This window comes from Pavona decussata, unplaced genomic scaffold (assembly GCF_977016875.1).
Source record: "Pavona decussata unplaced genomic scaffold, jaPavDecu1.1 SCAFFOLD_6, whole genome shotgun sequence".
NCBI lineage: Eukaryota > Metazoa > Cnidaria > Anthozoa > Scleractinia > Agariciidae > Pavona > Pavona decussata.
In genome coordinates, this window is record NW_028145430.1 from 6282501 (window position 1) to 6292923 (window position 10423).

The 10423-nt window shown below is 39.5% G+C and overlaps 1 pseudogene; it reads left to right on the forward strand.

Moving 5' to 3' along the window:
• Window positions 1-6758: 6758 nt before the first annotated feature.
• On the forward strand, window positions 6759-8272 carry LOC146489443 (uncharacterized; annotated as a pseudogene).
• The last annotated feature ends 2151 nt before the right edge of the window (window positions 8273-10423 follow it).

Consider the following 10423-nt stretch of genomic DNA (forward strand, 5'->3'; position numbering starts at 1 on the left):
TGCTGGGGCCAAACTTTTTCATGGCGAAAATTGACCTGTGGCATGCATATGGTCGGTCCCTATTCATTATAGAAATTCTGCAGCTATTGGTTTATGTTGGCAGTTTAAGGGACATGATCATTTCACTTATGTATGACACCCGCTTACCCTATGGGGCCAAAAGTTCACCTGAAATCTTTCACCGATTATCCCAGTCAGTATGGCGCATGATAGCAAGATAGGGTTTTTATGCAGTTGTGGTTTACCTGGATGACTTCCTGGTGGTCAGGCAGACAAAACAAGAGTGCCAGCTTGCCTTTGATACCTTGCTACAGCTTCTACAGGCCCTAGGATTCCAAATCAGTTGGCACAAGGTGATTGGTCCTACTCAAAAACTTGTCTTTCTCAGCATTGAGCTGGACACCCTGCAATGCAAGATGGCCCTCCCCCAGGAAAAACTAGAAGATTTACACCAGGTAGTGACAGCCTTTCTCTCCAGATGCAGAGGCTTACAAGAAAGTTAAATTGGGCCTGTCGTGTGGTGTATGGTGGTCGCACATTCCTGAGGTGCATTCTCGATTCTATGCACACACTTACACTCAGTGCAACCAAGCAACGGCTCTCTTCTGAGTTTCATGCCGACATCAGGTGGTGGATGACACTGCAATGGACGATGCCCCTTCCTCAAGGAGCAGCCAACCACAGATGTCCAAACGGATGCTTGTGCACTGGAAGCTGAGGCCTATTTCCGTGGGTATTGGCTTTATCACAATTTTGCTGTTGACTCTCCGCAACTAGCTTCCTTACACATCAACCATAAAGAAGTTCTAGCCCATACCTTAGAAGCTTCTCGCTGGGCACACAATTGGCGTAATCAACATGTAATCATTCATTTGGACAATGTAGCAGCTGTGCATATAATAAATAAAGGTTCTACCGCAAACCCATTTGTTATCTGTGCTTTAAGGGAATTGCTCTGGTTATCCGCTATTTATAATTTTAGGTTTACTGCCATTCACATTCCAAGTAAAAGCAATGTTCTTGCAGATGCACTGTTGCATCTTCACCCACCAGCTCAGTGTATCTCCTTTTACCATCACCTTCTCTCACTCATTCCGCAAATGCATCTTGATACCTCACCACTGATAAATCACATGTCCGACATCAGTGCCAATTTTCTTCATTGCAGATTCTCTGGACCCTTGCCTGGCCAAACAGCTGAAGGAGGTGAGTACACCAAGGTGTACATCAAGGTGAGTACACCTGTATCTTCATTGGGTGTTTGTAGATCCTTTATATTTGAGATTTATCTTTTATCCTTTAGCAATCCTACTGGTGATGTCACTGAGTAGATGCAAATCTGTCTATTTTGCCTTTACAAAACCAGCTACACCATAGCTTATATTTATATCCTTAGCAGAAATTAATTTGGATTTATTTTGAATTCATTGCTTCTGGTTTGTGACCACCACCTGAAGGAAGCCTCAGCCTATCTCTGTGAAAGCCATGCTGTCACTTTAGTACATTTTCAGTTCTGACTGAGTTCACCTGAGGGACCATTTGCGGGCTTCCATTTTAAATTAATGGACCTTGCTGCACAAGTATTCCCACATAGTCAAGTGTTTGTAAAGGAGTTTCTAGAATTGATTTTGGAAACGACACCACCTTTGCAGCCTAATACAGGGGTGTACTGTATAAGAACAGTGCCTTTTACAGTTGATTTCATCTCACTTTGACCACACAAGTTTGCAACTCTCCTGGGACTTTGGAAACTACATTCCAGGGTTGACAGTGTTATTGTCAGTTAGGCCAATCGAATAGGTTACTTGCAAATGAAATTCGCAAGTACTTTACGAATTTCAAAGTCGGGTCCCCTGCCTAATAGACCTGTGATTATGGCATTAGCTAACGAAATTGAGGGCTAAAAAATGGTTGTCAACGTTTGAACACCTATTAGACTCGAAGACATTTGCATTAATCTACGAAACACTTAAAGTGAACCTCTTCAGTAAACGACTGAAGTTAAAACTTATTTGGGAAGGAGAACTGTATTTGATGTTTCAAAAGGAATCATCTCTCGCCACGAAAGCTTTGCTTTCATATCAGGCCTCTCTACTAAAGGAAGAATCTCCCCTCCAAAAGCCCACCAATACTTCACAAGTAAACCAGGAGGAAAGGATTGATAATTCCATGCAAAACACAGGATCTAAAAAGGTAGGTAATAGACTTACATTATTGCGTCAACGAAGGAGACGCTCCGTAATCGAGTCGTCCCAATACTGTCCATCATGCCCAGCACGCGTTCCTTAGCGTGAGAAATCGAGAAAAGAGGTTGTATGTCGGTGCCATTTTTCAACGTCACAATAGCATTATGAATATGACAGTCCATCATGCCCAGCGCATTTCGTACCCAGTGCCTACCACTGTACATTTTCCTGAGCGAGAGTAATCGAGAAAAGAGGTTGTATATCGGATAGGATTGTATATCGGATGGGATTGATATAAAAATAGATATTAATGTTTTGAAAAAAAAACACACATGCGCGCGCGTTTCGGGTATATAACCCTTTCTCAGTGTGGAGAAAACCGCTTTTCGTACTTAGAACCTACCTCTGTGCACATGCATGTTATTAAGCGCGAGAATTCGAGAAAAGAGGTTGTGTATCGGATATGATTGTTTTAAAAATAAATATCAAAAGGTGTCAAAAATGGTTTTAAAAAACATAAACGTTTCTTCAGTGTGGTCGTGTCATGCATCCCCGAGGAACTTTTCTTTCACCGTTCATAATAAAAACGTAACAATAGCATCTTGACGTCCCCGCGTACGTTTCGTACCGTTCCTCGTGGTTTTGCTGCGAAAAGTAGAAAACGAAAAGTACAAGACAAAGTAGGATCCTTTTCTTTCTGAAATATCCGCCGCATCCTTGGTAGGATGCCCTGTAAACACCTGGGACTGGTTGCATAAAACGTTTCTAAGATAACACGGCTGTTGACAATTATTCTTAGACAATAACCTAATGTTTTGCAACTATACTTACAGGTTCCTGTAATCTTAACATGATTTATGCAACCCAGTTAGTTGCCTAAGGGCCTAAGTCAACGCACTATAATCTGCGATTACTACTAGTATGAAATTATCAAAAAATCTGTTGCGGACATATTTCTTTTTGGTGTGGTGGAAAATTCGCATCTAGATTCAATGGACTGATTACTTGTGCTTCCTTATGTCAAACTAGAATGTACACTGAGCCTTGGAAAATCAGGAAAAGCAACTGCGTGGTCAGCTCAGAAAGGAAAATGAACTAAGGGAATTAGAGATGGGAATTGATTCCACGAGCATACAAGTTCGCGAGCGACTGTCCGTCGGCGAAGGGAAAAGTGTTTGTGGCCATTGTCTTCACCGAGGACACCACAACCAAGAACTGAAACCCTGTTCCTTGAAAAAATGCAAGGAGTATATATACTGTGGTACAAAGGAGAAGCACCCAGTAAGTTAAATTCTCTCAAATTAGAGAGAAAAACAAGAAAAGATGCTGTTAGTCAGTTGGAGAGCCAGTTTAAGTCCATGGAGGAGTTTTCATCTAGCAGCAAGCAACAGTTTGTTAAGAATCTAGCCCCTCGTATGCACAACGTTGATGAATGTTACAGGAAAAACAAACGTAAGTTAATAAGGGATATACAGCTTCTGAGGGAAAGTCTAGACGGGAATATTCCACCTGTAACAACAAACGATGCAGAACTCTGAAGCTTGATTCCAAGGTGCAAGAGGTGGAAACGAATTCATGCAGATGAAAGCCCTCAAAGAATACATGGCAGCACCTCGGGATGATGTCATGAATTTTCCCTTGTCAAGATTTCACCAAGAGATGGTGAGGGCAACTCTCCATCTGCTGCAAGGTTACCTGACCTGAAATTCTAGTTAACAATACTAGAGCCAACATAATTCTTTGGAACAACAGACACATCTCGAAGCATTACCAGTGCAATGGTGGAATTCTTTGACATCCTGCAGAAACAAAGGTTGAAATGCTTTTGTCCTCAATGATTTCATCAAGCTTTGGTTAAAAAAAAAACAAGTGTGGCTTCATAAACTGATTTCTAAAAATATTTATGTTGTAATACGATCTAAGCATGAAACCACCCCAATTGTGCAATCAAAATTTACTGAACATTATTCTAGCGTATACCTTGATTGGCAAGAAATATATAATTTACCTTGTAAAGTGTCCATTGACACAAAATCAAGGGAGTTCCAGTACAAAATTCTAAACAGATACTTGACAACGAATTCCTTTCTTCACAAAATTGGTTTAATACCCTCACCTTTCTGTTCATTCTGTTATGCAGAGAGCGCGTCCCTTGAGCATTTATTTATTTCATGTTCTTTTACCAAGGGCTTCTGGCTGGAGTTTATTTGTTGGTGTAAAACTATGGTCTAATCTTAGAAAAATTCTCTTAAACGCATAAGCTTTTTGGTATTTGGAATAGAAAAGATGACTTTTTAATACTTATTCAGTTATTAATTACAGCTAAACAACACATCTATGATTGTCATAGAAATACTGTTCGATCATCCTTTGGAGTGTTCTGTAACAAGCTAACCTACATCTATCAATTAGAATACAGATGGCTAAATCGAACAACAAAGAGTCCAGTCATTCTTAAATGGAGAAAATATATTAATAGCTTAAGTCTCACGTAAGCACATCCTAGCCTTTAAGTTCCCTTTGTGTTATGCTTGCAGAGTCAACAACACGTGAGCAATACTGTAAGTAAAATTTGCGATATGTAACTACTAGTATTGTAACTTTCGTGTTTGGTTACTATTTTGCGCTATTTTGTGAGTATGTGTGTGTGTGTCTGTAAAGTTGTAAATAAGTTGTGAACGACCAATTAAAAAAAGGTTACCTGACGCGGGTAAAGAGAAGCTTCAAACGAGAAACAGAGAGTTCATCCAGATCATCTGAAAGCGTAGTGTCCAAAAAATGTAAGAAGAAGAAGAAGAAATGAAAGGCAACAAAGGCAAAGAAGAGATCGCAAGCATCATAATTCCAGTGAGAACAGTTCGTCATATGACAACTTCAGAAAATCACAGGTGAAATTTAGGAATTCCCAGTTCTTCCCATCTTAGTATTTTGGATAAACCACAAAGTACATAAATAATTGGTTGGTGTACCGTGATGTTCGCTTTTCAAATGTTCCCACAGTTCGTATCCCAACCTATGAAAACTGCATGGCTTTTTACCAATAACTCTTCCTTCCGTTAAGTTCATTCGGTAGCGTACAAACATCGTAAGCAAATGTTCATTGTTCAAGTGGTAACACCTAGCAAACAAATTTCGCCTGCAAGCATTTCACCCTGCAACCAGAGGAGGGACGAATGTCTTCCCATCACGCATTGCGATTGAAACTAATATATCTTAATTTTAGTGGCGTCATCATTCTGTTCCATGCATTGTCACCAATTTCATTTCTGGAGTATTGCAGTTTTCTTGCTAGCTGTCTTGAGTGTCAGTTACATGCTTTGTACAACTGACAGAAAATGAAAGAGAAGTCTGTTATGGAGGTAACAATTAAGGAAAGGGAAAACGAGATGCCTGGAAAGCCTGTGCGAGTGGTGGGAATGTGTTTTTACGGACATGGCTTGGCCCTAAATATAGACTGCATGTACACATTGGGGCATAACCCAACAAACCCGAAAGATGAATCCTGATGGAGATGAAAAGCACTGCGCCCAAGTTAAAGTAAATCCTGCAAGTATATCCTGGGAGACAACATGTTGAACTGAGCTTTATATTCTATGAAAAAATAAACATTATTTGTTTGGTAAGTTACTGATTTTAAATCTCTTCTCGTACAAAATAGCTCTGAGGCTGAGGAGATTCTGGAAGACCACCCAAGGCACACAAAATTCTCATCAAGTTTATGGCAAGATTTAGCGACATTGAACTTTTGCAAGACACCTTTAAGCCTTTTATCTTTATAAATAAATTAGAACAGGTTGTCATGACTTTGGAAGTACATATCAATTAAGCGATAAAAGTATGTGAACTGAATATATGCAGTCCTTTTGTGGTTTAAGCAGCCCTATTTGACTGTACTGTTTAAAGGTGAAACTCGGTGAGCCCTAGTTTTGTCAAGTAGTATTCCAGTTTCTAGAGTGGCAAGGAAAATTGGATGTCATGGCACAAATACGGCATTTCATGCCCTGTCGTACTCTATGGCGTTTCTGACATTGGTGCCAGTTTTTTGCCGGCAAGAGCCTTATTAGTGAAAACAAAGGAATTTATGATATAAAGCTTAAAATACTTGCAGTTTCAACATAACTTGCAACGAGAATCGAAATTACCAAAGAAAAAAAAAACCCTTGATTCAATGCCTGGCTGGCTTTGTCATCAGAACCTGTTGGTTTTGACAAGAGTTTTCTACTGGTAACAATATTTTCAGACGAAAATGAAAAAGATTTAGATAAATTAAATTAAATATAAGCAGCTCAAATCTGGTGTCCTTCACCACTCACAAAAAGTCTCCTTTCATGTGGTTTCTGGTTTTGGTCATGTCTTTCTTTTGGATCATTCTAGGATGATAAAACAAACAGAGGAGCAACATTAAAGTGCACATGTAAATAATAGGAAATTTGCAAAACAAGGCAAATCTTTACAGGAGAACGTGTAGTGTAATTTATTTCGCGATTGTACCGATCAAAGAGGTTCAACTGGCCCAAATGGCGAAAAAGTTGGATTTTTTAATCTTCCGACCGATAAGCCTGTGCAGGATCAATGGCTGTATGCGATGCGAAGAGAGATGGGAAAACATTTCAAAATGCTACAAAAGTGTGTTCTCTACATTTTAAACGAGAACACCTCAAAAAGAGTTTAGGCATTGGACGACTGAGTTATGTTGACGAGGCAGTTCCTTCCATTTTTGCATGGAAAAGGAGTTCACCTCGAAAGAGACCGCCTCCAAAGATCAGAGCTTCCCCTTCAAATCCAGAAAAGATTCGTGCTGTCATAGCTAGGACATCGCTTAACATGAGTGCTGTTTCAGGTCCGTCCTCAGAAACTGTGAGTACGAATGTGAATGCAGCGAACAATTTCACTTTTTCTGTAGAAAATGACTTGTTAGTGGCGACTTGCGAGGAAAGGTCAGATAGCCCTATAAATTTTAACGGTAGCAATGTGGGTAGCAACCAGCTATCTTACCAAGATCTCCAGAGAAAGTTGGCTGAAACAGAAAAGTTGCTCGAGGAAACTAGGGAAAGTAAAATAAAACTCGAAGCTGAGGTGGAGAAACTCAGGAATCACGCATTCAAACTTTCAAACATGTCAAAACTTGGAAAACACAACGTTTATATTGAATAACTTTATTTCTGAAGAGGATATTGCATTTTATACAGGATTTCCATCGTATGACGTTTTCATGGCAACATTCACCTTCTTGAATTCGGGTGAAAATGCAGAAAATATCAGATTTTGGCGTTCTGTTCCCAAGGACGTTGATCCTGAGTATTATGAAAGGGAACCCGAACTTGGTGTTGGGCCAGGGAGGCGCAAAACAATGCCTGCCAAAGAGGAGTTTTTGCTGATAATGTGTAGGCTGGGGCTTCGCTGAACGCCATTTAGCGCATTTATTTAACATTTCTCAACCAACTGTCAGCAGAGTTATAATTTCATGGATAAATTTTATGTATTTAAAGTTGGGACAATTGAACATATGGCCATCCCGAAAAGTGGTGGATGATTACATGCCTCATGACCTCAAGAGCAAGTACCCACATACAAGAGTGATTATAGATTGTACCGAACTCAAGTGCCAAATGCCAAGCAGTCTTCTCCTAAACAGTGAGCTGTTTAGCTCCTACAAGAACCACACGACACTTAAAGGACTGATTGGCATTTCACCTGCTGGACACATTACATTCATAAGTGAACTGTACACTGGCAGTATATCTCACAGGGAAATAACTATGAGAAGTGGATTTCTGGACCTTCCTTTTGATGCCAATGATTCTGCCATGGCTGACAAAGGTTTTACTATCCAGGATCTTCTGCCAGTTGATGTTTCATTGAACATTCCCCCATTTTTGGGTAGCTCTGCCCAGATGCCAACTTCAGATATGGTGAAAACCCAAGAAATTGCACATTTAAGAATTCATGTTGAGATGGCAATCAACAAAATCAAGAACTTCCGCATCTGGGAAAGTGTAATTCCTTTAAGTCTAATTGATATAGCTAACCAGATGTGGACTGTATGTGCACATTTGTGTAATCTTCAAGACTCTATTATCTCATAAGGTAAGAGGACAGGATTGAACCAATGACCTGCTCAAGAGTCTGAGGTGCTAACTGTTAGGCCACTATGCCTCCCTTTTATCTCATAGCATTGTATACAATTGTATGATAAATCCTTAAGTTAATAAAAATGAAAATGCTGTTACACAACATGGCCAATTTCATTCAGTCAGTGTTAAGGCCTTCACTTATGACTAGCGTGACTTAATAATCAATAATAGCAATATAAAGGTGGGTAATTAGTCCAAACTATTAGCACTTAAGAGTCATTGTCTGAGAAAACCAGGCAGAGGTGAAAGATGGGGGTCGGCCGATTTCCTTCAAACTTTCACCATTTAATGTCTGTCCGAAATGATAATGAATGATGCTATTTAGCAATTCTCTTGCTGTTGCGTTTCGTAGTTTGACCACCCCCCCTGGTTTTGACCTCACTGACCCTGATGTCACGCAAAATATATGCAGAATTTGAAGCTCAATAAAATATATTTTGCGTCATTTCTGGGGACTCATATCGATTGCTTGTAATGTTTATCGTCTAAAAAACGTTGTTAAAGGAAAATATCCCGACTTAACATAAAAGTTAATTTTTTATGGAATTTTGCAATTTCCTTGCGATCGCGAAAATGTCTTGGGCCAAATGTGAGGCAATTTCGAAACTGTTTTTCTCAGAGGTGCGGCGTTCCTTTCCAAAAATTTCTTGATATTTCTGAAGCCAAACATCTGTTCTCCCAAAATCAGCAAACTCTAACTTGAGCCATTAAAATGCGTTTGCATGAGCCACGCTCGAAGTCAAAGATGACTCGGTATTTTTGCTAATAAAGTTCCACAGCGGGTTTTTCTCGGTTTTTCTTTATTTCATCTTCTTCTTTTTTGGCTTTTTCTTTTTTGTTTTTGGATAAACTCGATGAAACTATCCTAACTCTTCGAGGTAGAACTTCCCTGGAAGATTTAGTTGAGTGACGCTTTGGGCAGGAATAACATCAAATTGGTGTTAGCTCACACTTGATTTGATTATGCGTGACATGTCACGGTATTTGACAATTGTCAAACGTGATCACAAACAGAACACATTTCCCACTTTTTTTTTGCATTTGTATTTTAAACTTGGTAACAACAAGCATTTCCCTGAAACTATATTAAGTCTTGGAGTCAGTCTGTCGTTGATAGTTGTTAATTAAAATAAAAACAGCATCAAATACCTGTGAAACTTGCCACGGCAAAAGAACCTCCGCTATGTTCGTTACATAACAGACAATTGAAAGAACACCTGGGAAGAACAACAAATCTTTCTTCTGTAATGCGTTGGGTTCCGCCATAAATCTGAAGTGCTCTTTCTGGTCTGTGGGTTCGCCTTGCGGCGCTGAAGGTGTTGGTTTGAAGATTTGTCCCTTGCTATTCTGTACACGAGATATTGAATCGCACTGGCTCGTCAGTCTTGGTTTGGGAAGAAAGCGTGGCGCGACGGGTTCAAAGATCTCCGAAGCCGATTTGATCCTTAACAGAGCAGGTAAATTTGATGTCCCTGAAGATGAGAAGAGACAGACATCACAAGAACCTTACAACAGACTGGACCGGCCGAAAACAAACTATGTGTTTCCACCCAAGTTATAAGGGACAACGAAAGGGCAAAACACAAACCCGACGAGTAAATGGCAAGATGTCACAAGGCATTTTTGAGCTGCATAACGCTGTTGTTCCCGTCGGTTCAGGTTTGTTTTATGTTAACTGATTGACTGCATACTAGACTCATTTAAAAAATATAAACAACATACCATCTACGGCCGTGGGAACCGAACGCAAAGTTTCGCACATTTGTTTTGTTTACATTTGTTCCGCGGAGTCGCATTATGCCGCCTCAAATTAGTGGTATTACAGGACAATGTAGCTTTTAGTTGGAATTTTGGAATAAAGGCGGGAAACATTCTGCCCCATTAAAGTGTTTCTCAATTATATATTAACTATTTCATATTCATCAGAAGAAACTAGTTTTGTTTTATACCAAAAATCATTATTCCTTGTAAAAAAAAAAACTGTATTATTGGTATAAAATAAAACTAGTTTCTTCTGATGGATATGAAATATTTAATATATATTTGAGAGACACTTTAATGAGGTAGAATGTTGCCCGCTTTTATTCCAAATTCCAAGCAAAA